Source organism: Pleurodeles waltl, chromosome 3_1 (assembly GCF_031143425.1).
Source record: "Pleurodeles waltl isolate 20211129_DDA chromosome 3_1, aPleWal1.hap1.20221129, whole genome shotgun sequence".
In the NCBI taxonomy this organism is placed as follows: Eukaryota; Metazoa; Chordata; class Amphibia; order Caudata; family Salamandridae; genus Pleurodeles; species Pleurodeles waltl.
Genome location: NC_090440.1, coordinates 1,787,998,525 through 1,788,019,214, shown reverse-complemented (window position 1 = coordinate 1,788,019,214; position 20,690 = coordinate 1,787,998,525). Strand labels below are relative to the sequence as shown.

Here is a 20,690-nt window from a genome sequence, read left to right as displayed (position 1 = left end):
CAAGTTACTGCACAGACTTAGTGTTTTTCCCTCTACAAATTGTTTGATCCTGAAACACCCTGTGTTCGACCGGTCTAGAACGGCTTCCTATCCCCTGCTCCTTGTCCTGTCCTCCTGGCATGTGGTGGTGTCCTGGTTCACTCTATCTTCCCCATCTGAGCTCATATGAGAGACAAAGCTATACCAGCCCTTTTGTGTAAGCCATTATGCGATACAAATGGCGCTTATAGTGCACTTCCACATCCCACTACACATGTGTTTAAGAAAACATTACAAAGATGGCCGCCACACATCCATCAAAAACAAAAACTGTATTCCAAACATAGTCGACAAAGACCACCAAAGCATCCAGTTATTTTAACAGTCCAAGGGTACCTGAATGATAAATATCACAGCATACGAATACATCAATATAATCTAGTCAACTCCGATAATGACAAAATCTAAACTTTCATTCATGGTCAACAAACCATATACACAAGCCTACCCTCTCAGTCTTTCCGCCCCTAAACAAAATCTTCAGATCCCAAAATTAAAATGTGTTTTGCAGGAACACTTGTTCAGCTATTAAACACAAAATTGAACTGTTTAATCATTTGGACTCATATGCCCGACATTGAATTTCTGTTAGAAATGGAGTCTCTAGTTGGCAATCAGTTTATACCCTGTCCAAGTAGGGATCCTCAATCTAGTCAGGGTGAGGGAGTCACACACCTAAGATAACCCATGCTCACCCCTATGGTAGCTTGGCACAAGCAGTCAGGCTTAACTAAGAGACAATGTGTAAAGTATTTGTACACAGACACAGCAACACAGTGAAAAAACCACAAAAGTACTCAACACCAGTTTTGAACAATAGCCAATATTTATCCAAGTAAAACAAGACCAAAATGACAAAAATCCAACATACACAAATAAAGTTATCTCTTTTTAAAGGTTTAAAAGAGTCTTAATGTTGAAAAAAAACAGTGGTTGTATCCTAATAACACACAGTACCTTTGATGCTTCAAAAACAAAGATGATTAGGGCCGCAAAGTAGGTGATGCATCGGAAAAGCAAGTGATGCGTTACTTATTTCCCCGCTGGTTGGGCGATATGTGGATTCTTTTCCTGCTGGGATCCGTGCTGAAGAAGGCAATGTTTCGATTTTGCAGCTGCAAGACAGGCACTGCATTGATTTGCCAGTCACAATGCAGGCGCTACATCGATTTTTCAGTTGCCGCGGCCTCAGTTTTTAAGTCACCAGCTTCCACTTCCAAGGGCCCAGGGACTGGATTTAGCACCACCTGGCAAGTCAAGACTCTCAGCCCAAGAGCCCAGACACTGGCAGATTAATTCTTTGATGTCCCTGAAACTTCACAACAGGAGGCAAGCTCAGTTTAAGCACTTGGAGAAACCTTGGAAAGCAGGATGTAGAAAGCAGAGTCCAGCCCTTTCAATCCCACGGCAGAAGCAGCAGGCCAGAACAGCAAAGCAACAGGCAGAGTGGCAGTTCCTCCTACAGCATCCAGCTCTTCTCCCTGGCAGAATGTCCTCAGTCCAGAAGTGTTCTGAAGTTGTGGGGTCAACAGTCCAATACTTATACTCATTTCTGCCATTGAAGAAGGCAATCTTCAAAGGAAAGTGCTTGTAGTGCACAAGACCCTGCCTCTCCTAGTCTTGGCCCAAGACACAATGCAAGGGGGTTGGAGACTGTATTTTGTAAGAACAGGCAGAACCCTATTCAGGTGCAAGTGTCAGCTCCTCCCTACACTCTAGCCAGGGAAGGCCCATCAGGGTATGCAGGACATACCTCAGCTCTCTTTGTGTTACCGTCTAGAGTGAATTCACAAACAGCCCAACTGTCAGTCGGACCCAGGCGTGTATTCAGCAGCCAGGCAGAGATATAGAATGGTTAAGCAAGAAAATGCCAAATTTCTAAAAGTGGCATTTTCAACCTTACAATCTAAAAACCAACTTTACCAAAAGATGTATTTTTAAATTGTGAGTTCAGAGACCCCAAACTCCAAATCTACATCTGCTCCCAATGGGAAACTGCACTTAAAGATATTTCAAAGAATTCCCATGTTATTCTATGGAAGAGATAGGCCTTGCAATAGTGAAAAACTAATTTAGCAGCATTTCACTATCAGGGCATGTAAAACACAGCAGTACATGTCCTACCTTTTAAATACACGGCACCCTGCCCATGGGTCTATCCAGGGCCTATCTTAGGTGTGCCTTACATGTACTAAAAGGGAAGGCTTGGGGCCTGGCAAGTGGGTGCACTTGCCAGATCGACATGGCAGTTTAAAAATGTATAAACAGACACTGCAGTGGCAGGTCTGAGACATGTTTACAGGGTTAATCATGTGGGTGGCACAATCAGTGCCGGCTGTAGGCCCACTAGCAACATTTGATTTACAGGTACTGGGCACCTCTGGTGCACTTTACTAGGGTCTTACTGGTAAATCAAATATGCAATCATGGATAAACCAATCACCAATACAATATAGACAGACAGCACATGCACTTTAGCACTGGTTAGCAGTGGTAAGGTGCCCAGAATCCTAAAGCCAACAAAAACAGGTCAGCAAAAATAGGAGGAAGGAGGCAAAAAGTTTGGGGATGGCACTGTAAAAAGGGGCAGGTCCAACAATTTCTAACAGAAATCTGGGCGGATTGTTTTTCTGACTCTGATATAGCTACCATACTACCTCTCCTCTATGATATCATCAGATTAGATTGCGTAGGAAAGCGAGGAGGGGGCCTAGTGATAATTTATTGCGAATTCCTCAACCTCACTGGTGAACCATCTGTGATATCCTGTATGAAATTTTTGTTGTTAGAATGTTTGAAGGCTTCCTCCTTGTTCTTAATTTCAGCTCCTAAGGACTGTAAAGATTGTTTGATGATGCTATTTTTCTAAGACATTCGTGCTTAGAGGCACGGTCAGGCCAATGAATGGCGTACTGGAGAGCTGAATGACTGGATACCGTGTCATATATTACCACTTTTCCAGAGAAGAGGTGGAAATAATCAGAGATGTGTCAATAGGTTAACATTTTAAGTAAATATTGACTATTAACCAATGTCATTCAATCAATTTAATCAGTATAAATTATTTGACACAGCATATGATGTTGGTCAGAGGTGTCATACCTATATTAGCTTTTTTATGCACATGAAGGGGCACATTTGCAGGGGGTCTATTAATGCACTTCACACTCAGACATATGAATGCTGATGAACATGTGTCCTCATCATCAAAAACACAAATAGTGTGCTTAACTTTTGCTAGCATGCTAGCTTATCGCTTATCTCAAGGAATGAGGTGAACTAACTGCTCCAATTTGTTTGTTACTTGAACCAATGCTTAACCAGTCGCCCATTCTTTTTTTATTTTATAACCAGGTGCAGGTACAATCAACAGCCAATATTATGCGATATGTAAATGGTGCACTTAGAGTAACAGCTATGAATATCTAACTTGAATCCATTTCCCAGAGCTCGGGGATAATCTTTGGTGCTGTGGCCTCAGCTACATCTCTGACAATATGCATTAGAATCAGAAGACCCTCATGGATCCCTAGCAAGCCCACAAAGCAATAGGAAATTGTAGATCAACTTGAGTGTCTGAGAACAGCCAGACTAGGAGTCTGTGCACTGCTCGCACGGACTCTGTCACTAGTGCCATTAAGGGTAAGTAGATAAACTGGAAGATCTGACCTTCCCATATGAACCAGAGCTGTTTCCTTTCATCCTGGCCGATTGGAACTGTGACTTTAAATCGTGTTGGTTCATCATCACTATTCAGTCTCCAGAGATGATGAATCCCATAGATGGGCAACTGCTCACTTCTAGAGTATCACCGTTTTGTGTGTCTTTAGGACTATGAATATGGTCATCAGAAACCTTCACTGAATCAAATAGGAAATAGGTTTTGTAACTGACATTGCCAAATTGTATTTAACCCCCTGTTTTACTAGAGCTGTCTAATTATTTAAACATGACAAAGGAGACTGAATTGTTGATAAATTAAATTCTATTTGAAAGCCCTGACAATCTGGTGAGCCCATAGGTCTAATGAGAACTTCTGCTAACTGTGAATCCATTGAGAAATTCAGAGTCGTTTTTTCAAGGAAGGGAGGGAGTATACTTACTAGAGGCAACATTTCTTTACTCATGGCTGTTAAGGAGCAAACCACTTCATGAGTGGTCGGGCTTGAAAGCATAAAAGAAACAAGTGGCAGTCTGAGCCTTTCCCTCTACCAGCCACAGGAAGAATTCTAGGACGAAATACACTTCACAAAGATAATTGTCCTTCATTACTTCAAAGCACAATCGTGGCATTTTTGTAAATTGCTAAATTGGAAGCTTATTAAGAGCCCAACATCATGCATATAATTGCCGACTGTGCAGTGTTTGCATCTCACTCAACTAAAGTCATTCCACAAGGTGCCTCTCAGACTGAGATTACAGATTGTGTCTTCACTGAAGCCTTTGTGGCATGAGAGAACTCATACCTCTTTATGGTCACGTCAGGGTTAATGCAACAGAGTATTGCTTTACTGCAGATATTATCTTCTAATTCACACTGAGATTTCAGTGTTGGAAGCAATTAGCAGGGGGGAAAAGAAAAGTGTTATTGACGTGCTGCCATCTCTCTGGGATCATCACAGAGGTGAACACTGTAGGGTCTCACCGTTCATAAAATGTACTCATGATATGTGTTTTCCCTTTTCATTACACCATAATTTGTTGACTAGCACAGTTTATTAGTAGTATATGTGAATAAAAGATGCAAGCCAAAAGGGACATTGAACAATAAGACTAAGTGAGAATTGTCTTGAAAACTATGAACTCAGTGGACAAAACCTGGGAAAGTCAAAATTAGTTCCTTAGTAAATATATACATAACTGACGTTTGTTCTTCTTTCATTTCACAATATCACTTTTGTTTTTTTTAAATTTACAAGTAAACCTCGCTGCCTAGAATACAGCTGCATAGGCTGAAGTCCGGTATAATTGTCCTCTTTTTTTTCTTTTATCGTAGATTCTTGCTCATATGGCAGACCACAATAACACATCTGCAAAGCATTCTGACTATTTTCATTAAATTATACATGGACCTGAACATAATGATATCTTGAGAGGCCCAACAATCTACAGGTTAAGGTGTGAAGGTAATCAATAGTGCATCACTGAGCACAACATGATTGCCATTTTATCTCATGGTAACAAATTCATGCACATGTTATATTCTACACAGAGCAAGTCAGACAAATCTCTCGGTTTTATGCGGGACACCTCTCCCACTTTGGCACCACAGTTGAACAAAACGGCACAATCCTCCAGCTTCCACCTCTAGTAACTTAAGGAAATCAAACATCTTCTCTCTTCTGATCAACTATGATCAGCATCCCACACCCTTATTATCTAAAGAATTGACACAGGCAACGCCATTCTAGCAGGTATTCTCATCTCAACATTCCACTCTACTTTCAGATTCATCTCAGAGAAAAACGATTTGACCACATATAGCCTCAATTTTGAGAGACCTCCACTGGGTTCCACTTGAGGTGAGAATCAATTTCAAGATCGGATGCATCACCTGTAAAGCCTTAAACTACAACATACCCACCCCCTTATCCAACCTCCTCACGCTATCTAGAAGTTTTAATCTCTTGAGAAGCAAGACATTGGATACACCTACCTTCAAGACCTCTTTAGTTTCGAATCAATCCTAATATACAGACCATCTTTCAGAAAATGCCTCAAGACGTATCTCTTCGAATATTTCCCTCTACAGAGAGTAATCAAGCTTCCTGGCAGACCACATAGAACAAACGCCTCCTGATTACATTACATTACCTGTTTTTCAGCTCTTCTACTATTTTTAACCTCCCGCTGTTGCTCCCCCAGTTCCTACACCCCCCTGCTTCCCACCCATTCTGCCCATTGGATCCCCCTCCTTGCTCATGTAAACTATTTCGTTCTTCGTAAAGCACTTTCACCTCCGCCTCAAGTGCAGGCACTGAAGAAATGCGCATTAATGGTTAATTTAACCCCTATTTTAGTGCAGAACAAATGTAATAATATTTTTGCAGATATGAAAACAATAGTGAACATGAATGGACAGATTGTGAAAATTATGAAAGCAAGCAATATACTACATAGAACATTTTGAGGACCTCTTCATAAGTAACCCTGGCTAATACACATATTAGCATCAAAAGCCTACCATTCCACATGGGCTCCATATTTGGATGTGGTCACTGCATACGCAAACTCCATTTATTTTCTAGTTCTCTGCCTGTCTCTAAGACAAGGATGAATTGTGTCTCTCTAGCCTGATTTGTATGATACAATGGCCTTGATGCAATATTACAGGAAAGTGCACTTTTACGTATTGTCACCCCCCACTTTTTGCTCTAATGCTAATATGTATGACTCTGTTAGTGCACTGGAAGCTGATAACCAGGCCCCAGGGACCTCTCCCTAAATTGATTTGTTGACTTGGTAATTCCCTGATTGGCAAAGACTCTGCCCCCTTATTAGCCCCTAATAAATGTTACCCATGGTACCCATGGTGTAGGTGGTTAAGGGGTACCTAGGACTGCAGCAAGAGTTTGTGCCACCCTAAGTGACCCTCACAAATTGCTGATGACAGGCCTGCCATTGCAGACTGCCAGGGCAGTGAAAACTGCTTGAGTTTGACTGTGCCCTACCATGAGTGCCACAGTCCCACGCACTGCCTAACATATATGTCAGACACCCCTAAGGAAGGCCTTTCTAGCCCAGGATGTAGCCTGCATTATATTTAAGGTGCAGGCATGTAAGCATGAGCTTATATGTCTTTATAGTGTCCTTTCCATTCAAGTACACTATAAACGCAGGCCAGTCCAATGAATAACATGGGACTTAAGGCCCTACAGACCCAGGTTGCTAGCTCCATTATGGTACCACCTAGGTATGTTGAGTTTGATGTCAAACAAGTGGTTTCTCTCCCTCAACATGAATCTGGGTTGGCTGGCATGTGGCACAATAGAGGTTGCCCACCTATTTGCATACTTTCTTTGTGCTCTGGTTGTCAGCTGATGCTTTTTCCCACATTTGCTTCCACCAAGACAGGTTTCTGACCTCCTGCGAGGTAGTGTGGACACTCTCAACAGTCAGGGTCAAAGGCTGAGGCAGGAAGGCATTCACAGGGTGGTGAGCTTCAAAGGCTTCACCACCCCTGATCGCCATCAGTGCTGTTCCCCAGTGGAGGAAACAGCTCCCCCACTGCCCTCAGGCACATTTGCTAATGGGCAGGTGGGAAATTAGGTCTGCAGTACAGTGCACACCCCAAGCAGGTCGACCACACCTCTAGGATGAGCAGCCCAGTCTATGCACTAAATTTTGATTTCTGCTATCTTAGGAGTGTCCGGGTTCTGGGAAGCAAAAGGTGACCTACCCCAGCGGATGTGGTCACCTCTGGGGCGGACCATCTGTAGAAGCTAGCTGCCCATTGGTTACTAGTCTCCATAACCCTAACTCCCCTAAATCCAGGATTTAAGGGACACCCCTGACATCTGACCCTCAGATCTGATCAACTAACTTCAAAGAAGAACCAGGAAGAGCTCTGCATCACAGACAACCGGACTTTGCCCACTGCATCAAAGCAAAAGAGGGATACTCTGACTCTGAGGCAACAGACTGGGAACTGCGTGAACAACCCTCATTCGTGGATGAAACTTGACAGTCCCAAACAGATGGAACCCTGTGGAAGCCAGAAACACCCCCAGTCTCCCTTGGACTAGTGACATTACTTCCCTGCAAACTGCAGATCAAAACACTTGCAGGATCTGAAGATTCACCGGTCATCAGGCCCGCTATGGGATTGCCAAAACCCAGGTGCTCCGGTCTTCTGGGGGTTGTAGTCTTACCTGTCCCCAAATTTCAGGCTGCTGCACTGGTCCCCCAGACCCTATTACTTCCCAATGCTTTTCTTCGCCATTACCGCTGCCAAGGCTTGTTGGTTGCCAGCCCGATAACTGACCCCCACACTCAATGCTGCAAGTGCTGGGCACATTCTGCAGCCTGCATCTCACTTCTGCAACTCAGCCTCCGCTGAGATTTTGCATCCCTTTGTCAGCACCATTGTGTAAGTGGTAAAATCAGCACCACCACAAGTCCCGGGAAGCACAATGGACAGCCAGTGCCCGGATGCCACGGGCCAGGTAACACTGATCTGACTGCTGTGACCTGGTCCTAGAGACTGCAAGGGTTCCACATAACTCGTTCTTTAAGTACTGTTTTGTAACCAATTATATTTCTCCATAAACTTCAATGCAATGTTTAAATGTCATGTTTCCTGTGATTTATTTTTGCATCGAAAATTCATAACTTCGGTTATACTTATGCAATCCTGTTTGTTTTGGTGTCTGAATTGACATAAACATAAGTTCTGTTTTATTAAATTGGTGTCAGATTTCTTTTGAGTCGTGTCAAATACATATCGTCCATGTTGGTGCTCTGAAATGCTTAACACATGTTCCTCTAAGTAAAGCCACATTGCTCTTTGCCACACTACCAAGACTGAGCTAAGGATTTACTAGTGTGAATCTAAGGACCATCTTTGGGGTATTTTGAGGGTATTACATGGTGAGGACTAACCCCTACACCTCATAATGCTCCACTGTCCTACAAATTCCATAAAGAACTGCTTTGCTCATCCTGGAATCCAAAGTCCCTTGCCCTCTCATCAAGAGGACTTTGTATGATCAGTTTACATTATTCATTCTGTATATGTAAGGAGCACTCAAACCTGCAAATTATGATGGGTGGGAAGGAAACATTTAGAATTTGCTTACATATTCACTTCAAAGCTATTATGCCTTTCCTAAGCATCAAACATTCAAACGAGTATATGAATTAGAAGCCTACTATTGGAATATGTGATAAATGCAGCACAACAACAATCATAAAAGCATATAAGCTAATCAATGATTGCTAATGAATACAGACTTTTATGCTTGAAGGCTTGATAAGCATATAAATAATGCATAAAATAGGGGGCTTCTGCTCGGAATGTAAGGCAAAAGAGTTGTCCCTCTCATCCACCATCATTAGGAGTCACACCACTCTGGCACTTGGCCTTAACCGGAGATGTGGCCTGTTAGACTACCCACAACTTGGCTTGTACATGACTAGCATTCACAGTCATGAATCTCTCATTAGTCTCTTGCACATCACTGTGTTGCTTCCCAGCTAGGTTTGTACTATGTGACTACAATTACATACTTACATAAGAAGAATTAGAGCCTTAACTAGAGTTTACCTGACCTGGGACATCTGCCAAAAAGCATCAGATGTTCCGTCTGCCAAAAAGCGGAGGATGTCCCATCCATCCTATTTAAAGTGTATTGGACTCTAAAACACATAAATAGAGTGAACAAGACATCTGCCAGTTTTTGCTAGATGATCCACTTCTGCCAAACTTTAAACCCTTAGCCTTAATTCCTCCATAGGTTTGTGAGATCTATTTATCATTACAGTCCTACTTATATTAGGTGGTCTACCCTTGATTTCATCACATCTGCTCTTTGTAAACTGCACTTTCACCAAAAACAAGAGAGTAATGAGTATTTGCTAAGGCAGCTGCCAGGCCTTGGAACTACCTCTAAGCTGAGCAGCAGAGGGATCCCAACTTACATAACTTTAGGAAAGCTGAAGAAACATGGCTTTATCCTCATCAGGGATGACATGTCCATCTCAAATTATTTCAGTTAATGCCAAGAAATCTAGGGGGTACAACACTCTACAAGACCGAAATATAAACACAATTTCAGTTTTCTGTTTTAATTTGACTGTTTAGTGTAATTGTCATTTTTAGTGCTCATTTCATAAAACTTACAATTTGTGTTTGTAACCTGCGCATACAAGACTGCATGGACAAGCATTTTTAATAAAATTAAACCTGCCTGCTGCAGATAACATCGGGAATCTTGTGTCATAACTACTGTGGGAGATCAATATCCACATTATTCCTAATTCGATGAACCGTCAGAACTTTCTGATAACTTTCTGATAGAGCACTTCAAGAAGAGGAACACTTTCACTAAAATGCCAGATGTAGTAAAATTGACATCCCTTTGATTACATTGATTGGCCATTGCACTTTAAGATTTTGTAGCTATTTCAGGCAACAGTGCCACTTTTCCTGGTTTTTTGAAGCATCTTTATTAAGTTTTCTGCTTTTTAGGACAAAGGCAACAGTACAGCAACATAGCTTGCTTACATCAGCACATGCAGATACACACCCTTTAGCCGGCAATCATCTGGTCTGGTCAAATCGTGGGGCTTGCAAAAAATTCCATTTCGAATGTGACAAATCGGAGTCGTCCTCTTCAGGTGCCTTGAAAACAACACAGTTCTCATTGAAGTCTTCAAATACACAACATTTGCAGACCTACGATCTTATTTAACACCAAACCAATGAGGATACTCAAATTAAATAATATCAGCTTGAGACGAGTCCCTGTACAGTGAGATTATAGTTTAAAATAACTCTGATTTGTACTTTAGAATGCCTCCTTTCCTCCTTAAGTCTGGCTTGACATAGTAGCTGTCTGCAAGAACTATTGTTACCAATTACTTAAAATATACATTGAATGGAATTTGGCCCTGCCCAACAAGAGTATTACCCACTGACCTAATGCTATTGACTATATTATTGTACAGAGCAGTAGTTCATTTCTGCCAGTGTTTTCCAGTGCTCAACACTGGCACCTATTTCATAACAAATGAACTTAACAACCGAGTACTTAACAAAATACATAAGAAAATATAATACTAGAGCATCCAGGTCATTTTTACGGCTTTGGAATACCTGGAATAGTCCAAACTGTCACATTTGTAGGAGTGTGATGGTTTGTGGATAGCATTGATACTGACATTTGGCAGTGCTGGCAAGGGTACTGGATGGTCCAAGCTGCAGTGGCCTTGTGACAGCCCTTGTACTTAATTGTTTTACAAATTAAGCACTGCTAGAGAGAGTTTTCATTTCAAAGTATACAGAACAATTTTACATCTCAAGTGTACACTGAAGCATCATACATTAAAGTAATCATCTCATAGATGTATAGTATACAGAAAGCAATTGGTTTTATTTTGTTTTTTCACTGCAGCAGGCATTTTGAAAATTGTTTAATCAGGACTCAAAATGCATGTCTGGCCTATTAGCTTTGCAAATGCTTTTTTAAGAAAGTAATTCATCAGTAAAGAATCAATCATAAGGGTTTGACTTTGATTACAAGTGCCATTGTAACTTCCCATCAAAATTTCAAGGTCCTCACGAATGCTACAGACCTGATTTATTTCACCTGGAGTCATTGGGCCAGATGTCGCAAAAGGTTTTACCCATTCTATGTCAACGGGAAAATGTGTTCATACATATGGCCCTAGGTCTCATACTTAGGTAGGGGTATCAAGATTAGAATAACTGAACGTCCCATCTGTAATGCATTATTTTCTGTAGGACCCTCACTATTTAACTCTTAACTCTGTGGTTACCTGTTAGTCCACGTAACCAATGAGATAATTTCAAGGTTATACGCTCTGCTCCCTTTGTGTTAAAAGCAAACATTACTGCAGCATTTCCCAAACTGTTGATCAGGACCCATTAGTGGGTCTCAAAATGGTTTTTGGCGGTTTGTGAAAGTCTTGGTCTATGTGTAAATGATATTTAAAATGATTGCAAATGTGCTGGACAATGTCCCTAAGTCCAGTGTTAACACAAACCCTTGCAAGATATTCCCAACCAAAACTCCTGTTGAACCTTCCTTTATTGCTGTTTGTTTTTTTACTTCACAAAGCTTTTTCAACAGAGAATATTCCCACTATGAGTGATCATGTACAGCCATACAACATGTGTATGACTTTCACTCATAAATTAAGAAATATGGATGTGGCTAAAGGGCCAGAGCAGCTGACTCTGGATCAGGGATTCCAGGTTCAATTACCGGCCTTGGATTACCATCAAGATGTTGGAATGCAGCCCTCTAGTAGCCAGGATTCTGCTTGAATACCCTGGAGACCAAACAATCGCCAAAAGCTATAGATCCCTAGTGATCAACACCCCTAACATTCTTCCCACAACTGCATGAGGCATGGAAAAGCAACTTAGTAAGGACAATGACTGGCGGGAGGCACTGGGATCTCCCTCTGAGTCAGCTATAGCTACAAGTCTCCGAGTGATTCAGCTGAAAAACCTCCACTGTACCTATTTCCCCAGAGACCATCTTTGGAAGATGGGCGCTATCACTGCCTTTGTTGCTTCACACCGAAGGGAAACTTTATGCACACTATGGGGCACTGTAGTGCCCTTGAGGTGTTTTAGGCTAGGATTTTGACTATCCTGGTTTGGTCTCTTCCTATGGACCCTAGAGTGGCCCAACTTCAAACCATAGTGGATACAGAGGGAGAGTGTTAGAAGAGAACATTGTTTTGCTTGGCTTGGTGCTGGATAAGCAGGACATAGTGCAGTCGTGGATGCGCCATCCTTGAAGGGGTGGAGAAGGGGTATAGATCATATTATGAGGCTTGAATGCACCATCTACCAAGCTTGTGGTTGGCAACACAAACAGAAAATATTTGAGGGAATGGGGGCACTACAAAGGAATTCACCTGCAGGCCAGCAACAGGAGAGAGACAATATGAGACTCAATCAATCAATCATAGCATTTGTAACATGCAGCACTAAAACTCCTTAGGGTACCTGGGCACTGAGGGTGCCATGTCTCCATTGAAAAGCCATGAATTGTGCCTACTTCTGAAGTCTACCAGGGAGGGAGCTGTTTCGGGGTGGAGGGGTAGGCTGTTGTTCCAGGACTGTGTAGGAGAAGGAGCAGACTCTGCTGCAGCTGCAATGGATGCCAGGTGTGGATGCGAGGTTTAGCGATGTGGACCATAGTTGTCTTTCTGGGACATGGAAGCTCAGTTGATGGCTGATGTAGGACAGCCCTAGGTTGTGGAGAGCCTTCTATGTGAGTGTGAGGATTTTGAATTGACATCTGGATGGGAAGCCAGTGGAGGTTTTTGAGGTGTGGGGTGATGCTTGAGCACTTGGGGAGGTTGAGGATGAGTTTGGCTGCGGTGTCCTGTAGGGTCTGGAGTCTTTTAAGTAGCTGGGAGGACACTCCAGTGTAGAGAGTGTTGCCATAGTAGAGGCTGTTGTTGACCAGGGCATGCATGACTGTCTTTCTGGTGTTGGTAGGGATCCATTTGAAAATTCGGTGGAGTATACGGAAGATGTAGAAGCAGGAAGAGGTGACTGAGTTTAGTTGTCGATTCATAGATAGTTGGCAGTCAAGGAAGATGCCAAGGTTTCTTGGGTGGTCTGATGGAGAGGGCATTGGTCTGAGTTCTGCTGGCACCAGGTGTGGTCCCATATGGAGGTGTTCTTCCAGAAGATCAGGACTTCTGTTTTGTCTGTGTTTAGTTTGAGGCATCTGTTTTTCATCCATGTTGCTACGTTTGTCATGGCATTGCGGAAGTTGGCTTTGGCATTGTGGGGGTCTTCAATGAGCAAGAGGATTAGTTGAGTGTCGTCAGCGTAGGAGTCTATATTAAGTCTATAGGATCTGACAATGTCTGTGAGGGGGGTCATGAAGATGTTGAACAAGGTTGGGCTGAGGGAGGATTCTGAGGGTATGCCGCAGGTGATGTTCTTGGGTGTAGAAGTGAAGGGAGGAAGGTGGATGCTATGCATGCGCCCTGAGAGAAAAGAGGCAACCCACTTAAGGGTGTTTTGATGAGTGTGGAGGAGAATGCTGCGAATAGGTCCAGGTCGATGAGGGTCCTGATGTCATTTGTGGCAGTAATCAATGCAGTCTCTGTCCTGTGGTTGGCCCAGAATCCTGATTGTGACCTGTTGAGACAGGTGGTTTCATTCAAGATAGTCGGTGAGTTGTTGGTTGATGGCTTTCTCAAGCACTTTGGTCGGGAAGTGGAGCAGGGTGATCAGTCTGTAATTTGTTAGGTCACTGGGGTCGGCGGAGGGTTATTTTAGGAGGGGTCTGACTTCTGCATTGTTCCATTCGTCCAGGAAAGTTGCAGTGGAGATGGAGGTGTTGAGGATGCTGGTTAGTTCTGGGCTATTAGTCTGAGCTCCAAAGTTGAAAAGGAGGTGGGGACAGGGGTCGGTGAGTGCCCCCAGAGTGGATGGATGGCATCATGGCTGTGGTGGTCTATGTGGTAATCGGGGACCAGGAGGTTATCATGTGACTGGTGTTCACTGCTTGAGAGATGTTGTCCAGGCTGGAGGTGGAGGGTTCGGGGTCGAAATTGTTGTATATGGTGGTGATCTTGCTGTGGAAGTAGACTGACAGGGTGTCGCAAAGCTCCTAGGAAGGGTAGATGGTGGTCTCTGTGGCTATCAGGTTAGAGAATTTCTTGATGATTCGTGTGGTTTACTCCAGTGTTGATGCGGCAATGATTGCTGCTCTTTTTGCTGCCATGATGTGGTGGTGATAGTTGTTGAGGGCTGTCTGGTAGGCGGCTCTGTCAGAGGAGTCCTTGGTCACATGCCATTGTTTTTCGAGTCAGTGGCAGTTGTGTTTGGAGTTTCTGAGCTCTGGAGAGTACCATCTCGCTGGCTTGGAAGTGTTGTTGGTTTTAGCTGGTTTCAGCTGGGCGATTGTGGATTTGGTGATCCAGGTGGTGAAGTTTTGTACGGCCTGGTTGAGGTCGGGGTCTACCGTGGGTTCAGGTTGTGCAGTGCTTAGGGTCTGTGCTCATATGGTCTTGGTTACCATGCCCCAGCTTCAGTGGGGGGTGTGAGTTTGTTTGGAGGTAGCGTGCAGGGAATTGGAGATGGTAAAGTGGACAATGACCTGGTTGGTCCAGGTGAGTTCAGTCACGTGGGTGAAACTGATTCTGTCCCTAGAAGTGAGGATGGCATCCAGTGTGTGTTCGACTGAAGGCTGCTGGATGGGAACCAATTGAAGTTGGCTTCGTTGGGGAGGCACTTTTACAGGGCCAAATTAAATTAACCAGGCAGACACGATTGTCTGTTATGCGGCAGACTGCTAATGAGGTCTGTGAATAGCATTGACCACAAATGCTTGCCAGTGACCCTTTGTGTTTTTCATCACTATACCATAAAAACAATAATGTTTCTTATATGAGAGAGATAAAGATTTTGTCCTGTAAGTAGAGGAAAATGAGGAGACTCCCCAGTACTTTTTGCACAATATGTTAGTATACAGCAGTGGCTAATTCAAAGTGCACAATGCAAACCCTCTGTGTACCTGGCAGTGATAAAAAAGCATATAATTCCACGTGGTGACAGGCTGATGACATATCAACTAAACTGAAGCAACTCGCATCCCCAATCATAGCATTTCTGTGATGTAAGGCAGCAGGTGGCAATAAACTCAGATTAAAAAGTTACAATTTCTTAAATCCACGGACATACAGAAAGGTTCCACACTACCTTCATCGCTAAGAGAGTTGGGCCAACCGTTCCAAACACTCAATGATTTCAATCACACCTGGATCTAAGAGTCCTCTCTGTTTGGTTGCAATGGGTTCATTTAACAAATTAAGGACTGGGCATATTTTACATATGAAGGAAGAGCTAAATCCTTCAATTTTATATGTGGTTTAAAATCGTTGACATAACCTCATTTTTCAGTGACTAGTTTGGGGTAATCCGCACAGATGCCATTCTCTGATAGTGATGTCTCTACCAAAAGAAGTGGGTCCAATTCATTATGATCAAGCTTGATGCCTTTTTTGGTGTCTCCATCCACAGAGGTTTGAACCCTTCTTTGTGACAAACGCCTATCCTCCTGTCGATCTACCCCCGAATGAAATGTGCATTATCACCGTCACTTCTAATATGATAATGTCTTTACTACACTCTTAAGGTCTGTTATCTGATATTATCCTCAGAATGCTTGTTTCAAGGCTTTCCCATACACCAAAGAGTAGGATGAGCACCTATCAGCCCTTAAACTAGGCTGTCCATTCAACAGTATCTCACAGTTGGCTAATACTAGATTGTTTTCTTCGCTGTCACTCTGAAACAAAAGCTTATGCATACCATCTGCTAGGGATTTAACCACATTCACTTTCTTTACATCCATCTATTTGCAAAGTTGAGCAAAGTTCCCCTTTTTTACTACAATCCCTACACAACACAAACCTTGTGTCACACTTAGGATTGTTTTCAAAGTGTACGGGTTACCTCAATGATAATCTTTCATTCTGGCATCAGGTAATTATTTTGGTTTGCTTAAGAAATGTTTGGGAGTTTGCACCTTCCCTTCAACTTTGACTTCATCTCTAATACTGCACACTTTTTGTTCATTGTGTTCTTTCATCTTTCTGCCAAAATCGGCTGAGTTTTCAGTACCTTCTGTTATGACAACTGTTTCCTCAGGATTTTGTATATTAACTTTTCTTGAACACATGGATTGTTTGCATAGGTAACTAGTGAATCTCATTATAAAAGAGTCACACAAGTCTCCAAGGCCATATGCATTGGAGAATCCCCTCTAAGCAGTTATGCAACTCAGAAATTTCTCATATTTTGCCTCTACACTTTTAGAGGATGTACACATGTTAAGAAATATGTCAATTTTCTCCTAAAATGTTCTTAAGACTTCTTGAAAGTGACTTGGAAACTCTCCCTGGCTTCTTCACCTCCATCGTATTCTAGACGTTCATGAAGGTTTTCAAATACCTTTGTCCCCTCTGTTCCAAAATGTAATACAATTATGTGCTCTTTCCTTAATTAAGAGAATTTCACCACACCAGTTGCAACGAGATATGACTTAAAAGGTCTTGTGACCCAATTTTCCCATGGTAAATAGGGTTCTCCTGCATTGTTAGGAAAAGACTGGTTTGGGATATGCCAGGAGCAGCTATGCTAATAACTGTTAAGGAAGAGGAAAAATACATTTCGAAGAGAACAGGCCCCAAAAGTGTGAATAAAAAATAAAAATAACAAATAAGGAAAATTCGCGATGTATGTATGATTTCCTGAAAAAGATAACCAAGAATATTGTCAAATTAATAGCTCCTGATTAATCTCAATGTTAGTCACTTTAAGTGAGAGGTTTTTTTTAGATTGAATCTGCGCATTATTATTCATACAATAACATTACAGAACCAGCTGGAATGATTATATGTCTATGTTCTGAAAATAAGGCTTTAGGAAGCATAGCATCTCAATATTTTTAGAGCTTTTTTTAGCTCTAGAACGGAGAGCCAAAAAACAAGTACGTGTAAATGTGAAGTTGTATTTAGTGCTGGAATTTAAAGTTCGTGACGGTGACAGGCTAAGAATCTCAGAGTCAATAAAAAATATATGATGCTGCCGTCTCCATTCTGAATCAGAGCCAAGGCCTTTGGAGAGATGAAAGCAGCCTCTGCTGAGCCCAGGCCCAGCGTGTTCCAGTTTTATATGAATAGCAACGGCGTGAATGCCCCAGGTGATTAGATAATTCATTATTTTTAAAAGCTCTTCCGTTACAAATCCTTTCAAAATTTGCTGCAAGTCGGTGGAAGGCAGCAGTCATGTTAATTGTTGCTCAGAAGTCAATAACTGTTTAAATTAGGCTGATGGAAACCGCTGAATAATTGATGCAGCAAGGCAGTGTAGTGTACAGGTCCTTTCGACACAACTGGAAATGAATGCACCGGCAGCTGGCTCGAAAGCCGGGCTCCCCTCAATGTCCGCTGGGTAGGCCACGCTCGCTGGAATGTCTCAGCAAAAAACTGCGCATTCTCAAAAAGCATAATACTTGGGGCTTGGGAGGCGTTAAACCTTGCACCCGGGCCTTTTCGGGTGGGTAACGAGGTCCGGAAGCAGGGAGCTAGGTATTGGTTGGTGTATTGAAGTGGGCGGGGCTGGGAGGGTGGAGTACGGATAGCTAAATGTGACCATCAGTGATAGCTATTGTATCCAACACGTCGGTCAGTGAGCAGGAAGTGTGTCTCCCTCCCACCCTGGCTTCAGAAATAATAGGGGGTTTAGCTGGTTGGTCGTAGGGTTCTTGCTTTATTCATATTGTGGCCATCTTTGATGATACAGGTTATTTTTTTAGTGTTATGTCATAGTTTTGATGCTGTGCATCGCTGCTGGCGCAGGAGAGGCGAGTGGTTGACCAGGTTGTAAATTACTTCAAGGGAGATTGATCAGATTAAGACACAGTTGAGAGATGCAGCTTGAAAGGCCACAGGAAGGCAAGTGTTTGGAAGACAGCCAACATTTTGGATGGGTGAAGCTTGAAGTGCGGAGAGTTTAGAAAGTATCATTGGCATGGGCATTCGAAGGGTTCCTTATGGGGGCGGTAGGTGGATGGATATTTGTCACAATGTATAGTGAGGGTGAGGCCGAGCGTTAAATAGTTTGTATGGCTAGATGCCAAGGCTTTGTATAAGTTAAAGTCTGCACCTGTCTCATTAAAGCTGCCTTTTCCACACTCATTATGGCTCACAGGGTTTGATTGGTGTGCCATCCCACCCGAAATCCATTGCAATTGATGAAGCAGAAAATGAAGGTTTTGATTTATTAACGCTTAAACGTAGTGCTGAAATAATCATGTGTGATATTAACCGAACTAATAAAGATTGTACGGGGACAAAATGTGCCCTCAGAGTAGTTTGCCATCATTTATACGCGTTCTTTATATAACGTGGTGTATTAGAATTGCACTAATCCGACATAATCATAAACGTGTGCTACGATTTGCTTGTTTGAAATGTTTTAGCTTAGCATTACTTTAGCGGAGGCTTTGGCCTAGTTGCCTGGTCTCACGGTTTAGATGTTCGTATTTTTCCACTGTGCTATTAAACGTGTATTTCTGCTCGAAGCTGTACTTTTCCACAGAAACTGTTCACATGCTTATCTTAAAGTTAGTGCCAGCATGGCATATTTTCTCTTTAATTCAAGGTCGGCTTGCAGGTGCGGACAATGGAGGCTCTGAGAGTAAGCTAATCGAGAGACAATGTTGCAACTTGCGTACCCATCTCCAAGGATAATGTATGCTTAAGTAAAAGCTTGAGAACTGTCGTTTTTGATTGGTCAATTTGAAGCTAACCTATGAACCCTCCAATGGAGACCCTACTGGACTTGAACTGTTGTCTATAAAACCCAGGTGCACGAGAGGAAAGCTCTCTCTCTATCTTCGGACATCCCGCCATTTTGACTTCGTAGCTACTATGGCCCATTTTGCTGCGACGCCATTTTGAGAGACTTTGATGCTTTCTCTAATCGAGAGAAAGAGACTTTAATGATTCTTGCCCTAGAGACTTTAACTTTGATTTGCCCCTTTGCATGAAGTAGTAATCTTATCTTGCCGCCGTGAGGCAATTGCCCCGTTCACCCCTGCCCCTTTGTCCCGGCCCTATGCTGATCGAGAAACGATACCTGTGAGACGAAGAATTCATTGATTGCTGATCGGAATTGGTAATTATGAAAGGAAATTGTAAAATTGCATTGTGTTTCTTTTAGGTAACCAACTGCTGATTTTGATAAGGACCCTAGCTAGGAGTTTTCTAAATTAATGTTGCTAAATTGTTTTTGCATGAAGTCCCACATGCCGATGCTAATTTGAGGTTAGATGAGGATTCCATGTGTCGCACGATGCAATTGGAGATCTTGTTATGCTGACTAAATGTATGCCATTAGTTCATTGCAGATTATCGTATTAGTGCTTTGCATTGCCATTATCGAATGCCTTGTGATTCAAATGCTTCATAGATTACATTTGTTTCGACGATATGGACAGCTATTAATGTTCATATATGTTTATCATTTGGTGTTGAGAAACATTTACATTGTGCTAGCTTTGTTAATATAGGGAAATAAATTCACTAACTTTGCAATAAACTGGTGTGGTTATTCCTGGCTGAAAGGTCAGGGTTCGCCGAAATGTATTCTGGATTAATTGTTAAGTGTTATGTTGTTCAAGGTGTTGCTTATGTTCGTTATTGATTATCGATATAAGGTGATTGATCGATTAATGGTACAGAGAGTTCCCACTTAGTCAAAAGATTCATCGACCTAAAGAGCATCCGAACGCAGGTAAATTGTTACCACGTTCCGCTCTATCAGTAGATGGTAGCAGAGGATGGTTACGTCTTTTGGGACCCTGTATCAGTAGAGTACATGGTATCGAATTAACGGTTACGCATTTTGAGGCCTTATTCGAAAAGTTGAATTAGATTTTTTGGATGAAAATAATTGACAAGATGATGATGGGCTAGGTCCACCGCGACTTTCCCGGGATCTCGGAGCTTGCGAATGGAGAGAAAGGAGGTATGGAAACAGCGTTGGCAGTACTAGTGATGGTATGAGTGAAGTTAGGGTTTTGCGCTTGCACAGCTTATTGCCGCAGAGTGTGTGAAAAGGTTGCGAGGGTTTTCTTTTAAGGATAGCGGAGGTGCGACTCCGAGTGTAGAACTAAGAAGTCGTCGAACTTCATAGAGATAGCGGAGGTGCGGCTCCGAGTGTGAGAGTAGGGAAGTCGTCGAACTTCATGTGCGTCTGGCGCTTTGTGCATAAAAAGGTCCACGTGGTTGTTGTTGTTGAGACGGGCCCTGCGAGGTCAAGAGACTCCGGAGTATGTTGATCCATGTTGTGGTCTGGGCGGTTTAGTAGGTTGATCGGGCGTGGTCAACGAGTGGGTACGTGTGTTAGGGAGTGAAAGAAA

The 20,690-nt window shown here is 42.6% G+C and overlaps 1 protein-coding gene across 3 annotated transcripts in view; it reads right to left on the bottom strand.

The window, feature by feature from the left end:
• The window catches only part of HECW2 (HECT, C2 and WW domain containing E3 ubiquitin protein ligase 2), a 1,462,881-nt gene that overhangs the window by 977,474 nt on the left and 464,717 nt on the right, over nt 1-20,690 (bottom strand). For all 3 annotated transcript variants that reach the window (XM_069225854.1, XM_069225856.1, XM_069225859.1), the window contains exon 4: nt 10,287-10,381. The gene's annotated coding sequence lies outside the window, so the exon portion shown is untranslated. The remainder of the gene's footprint in view (nt 1-10,286; nt 10,382-20,690) is intronic.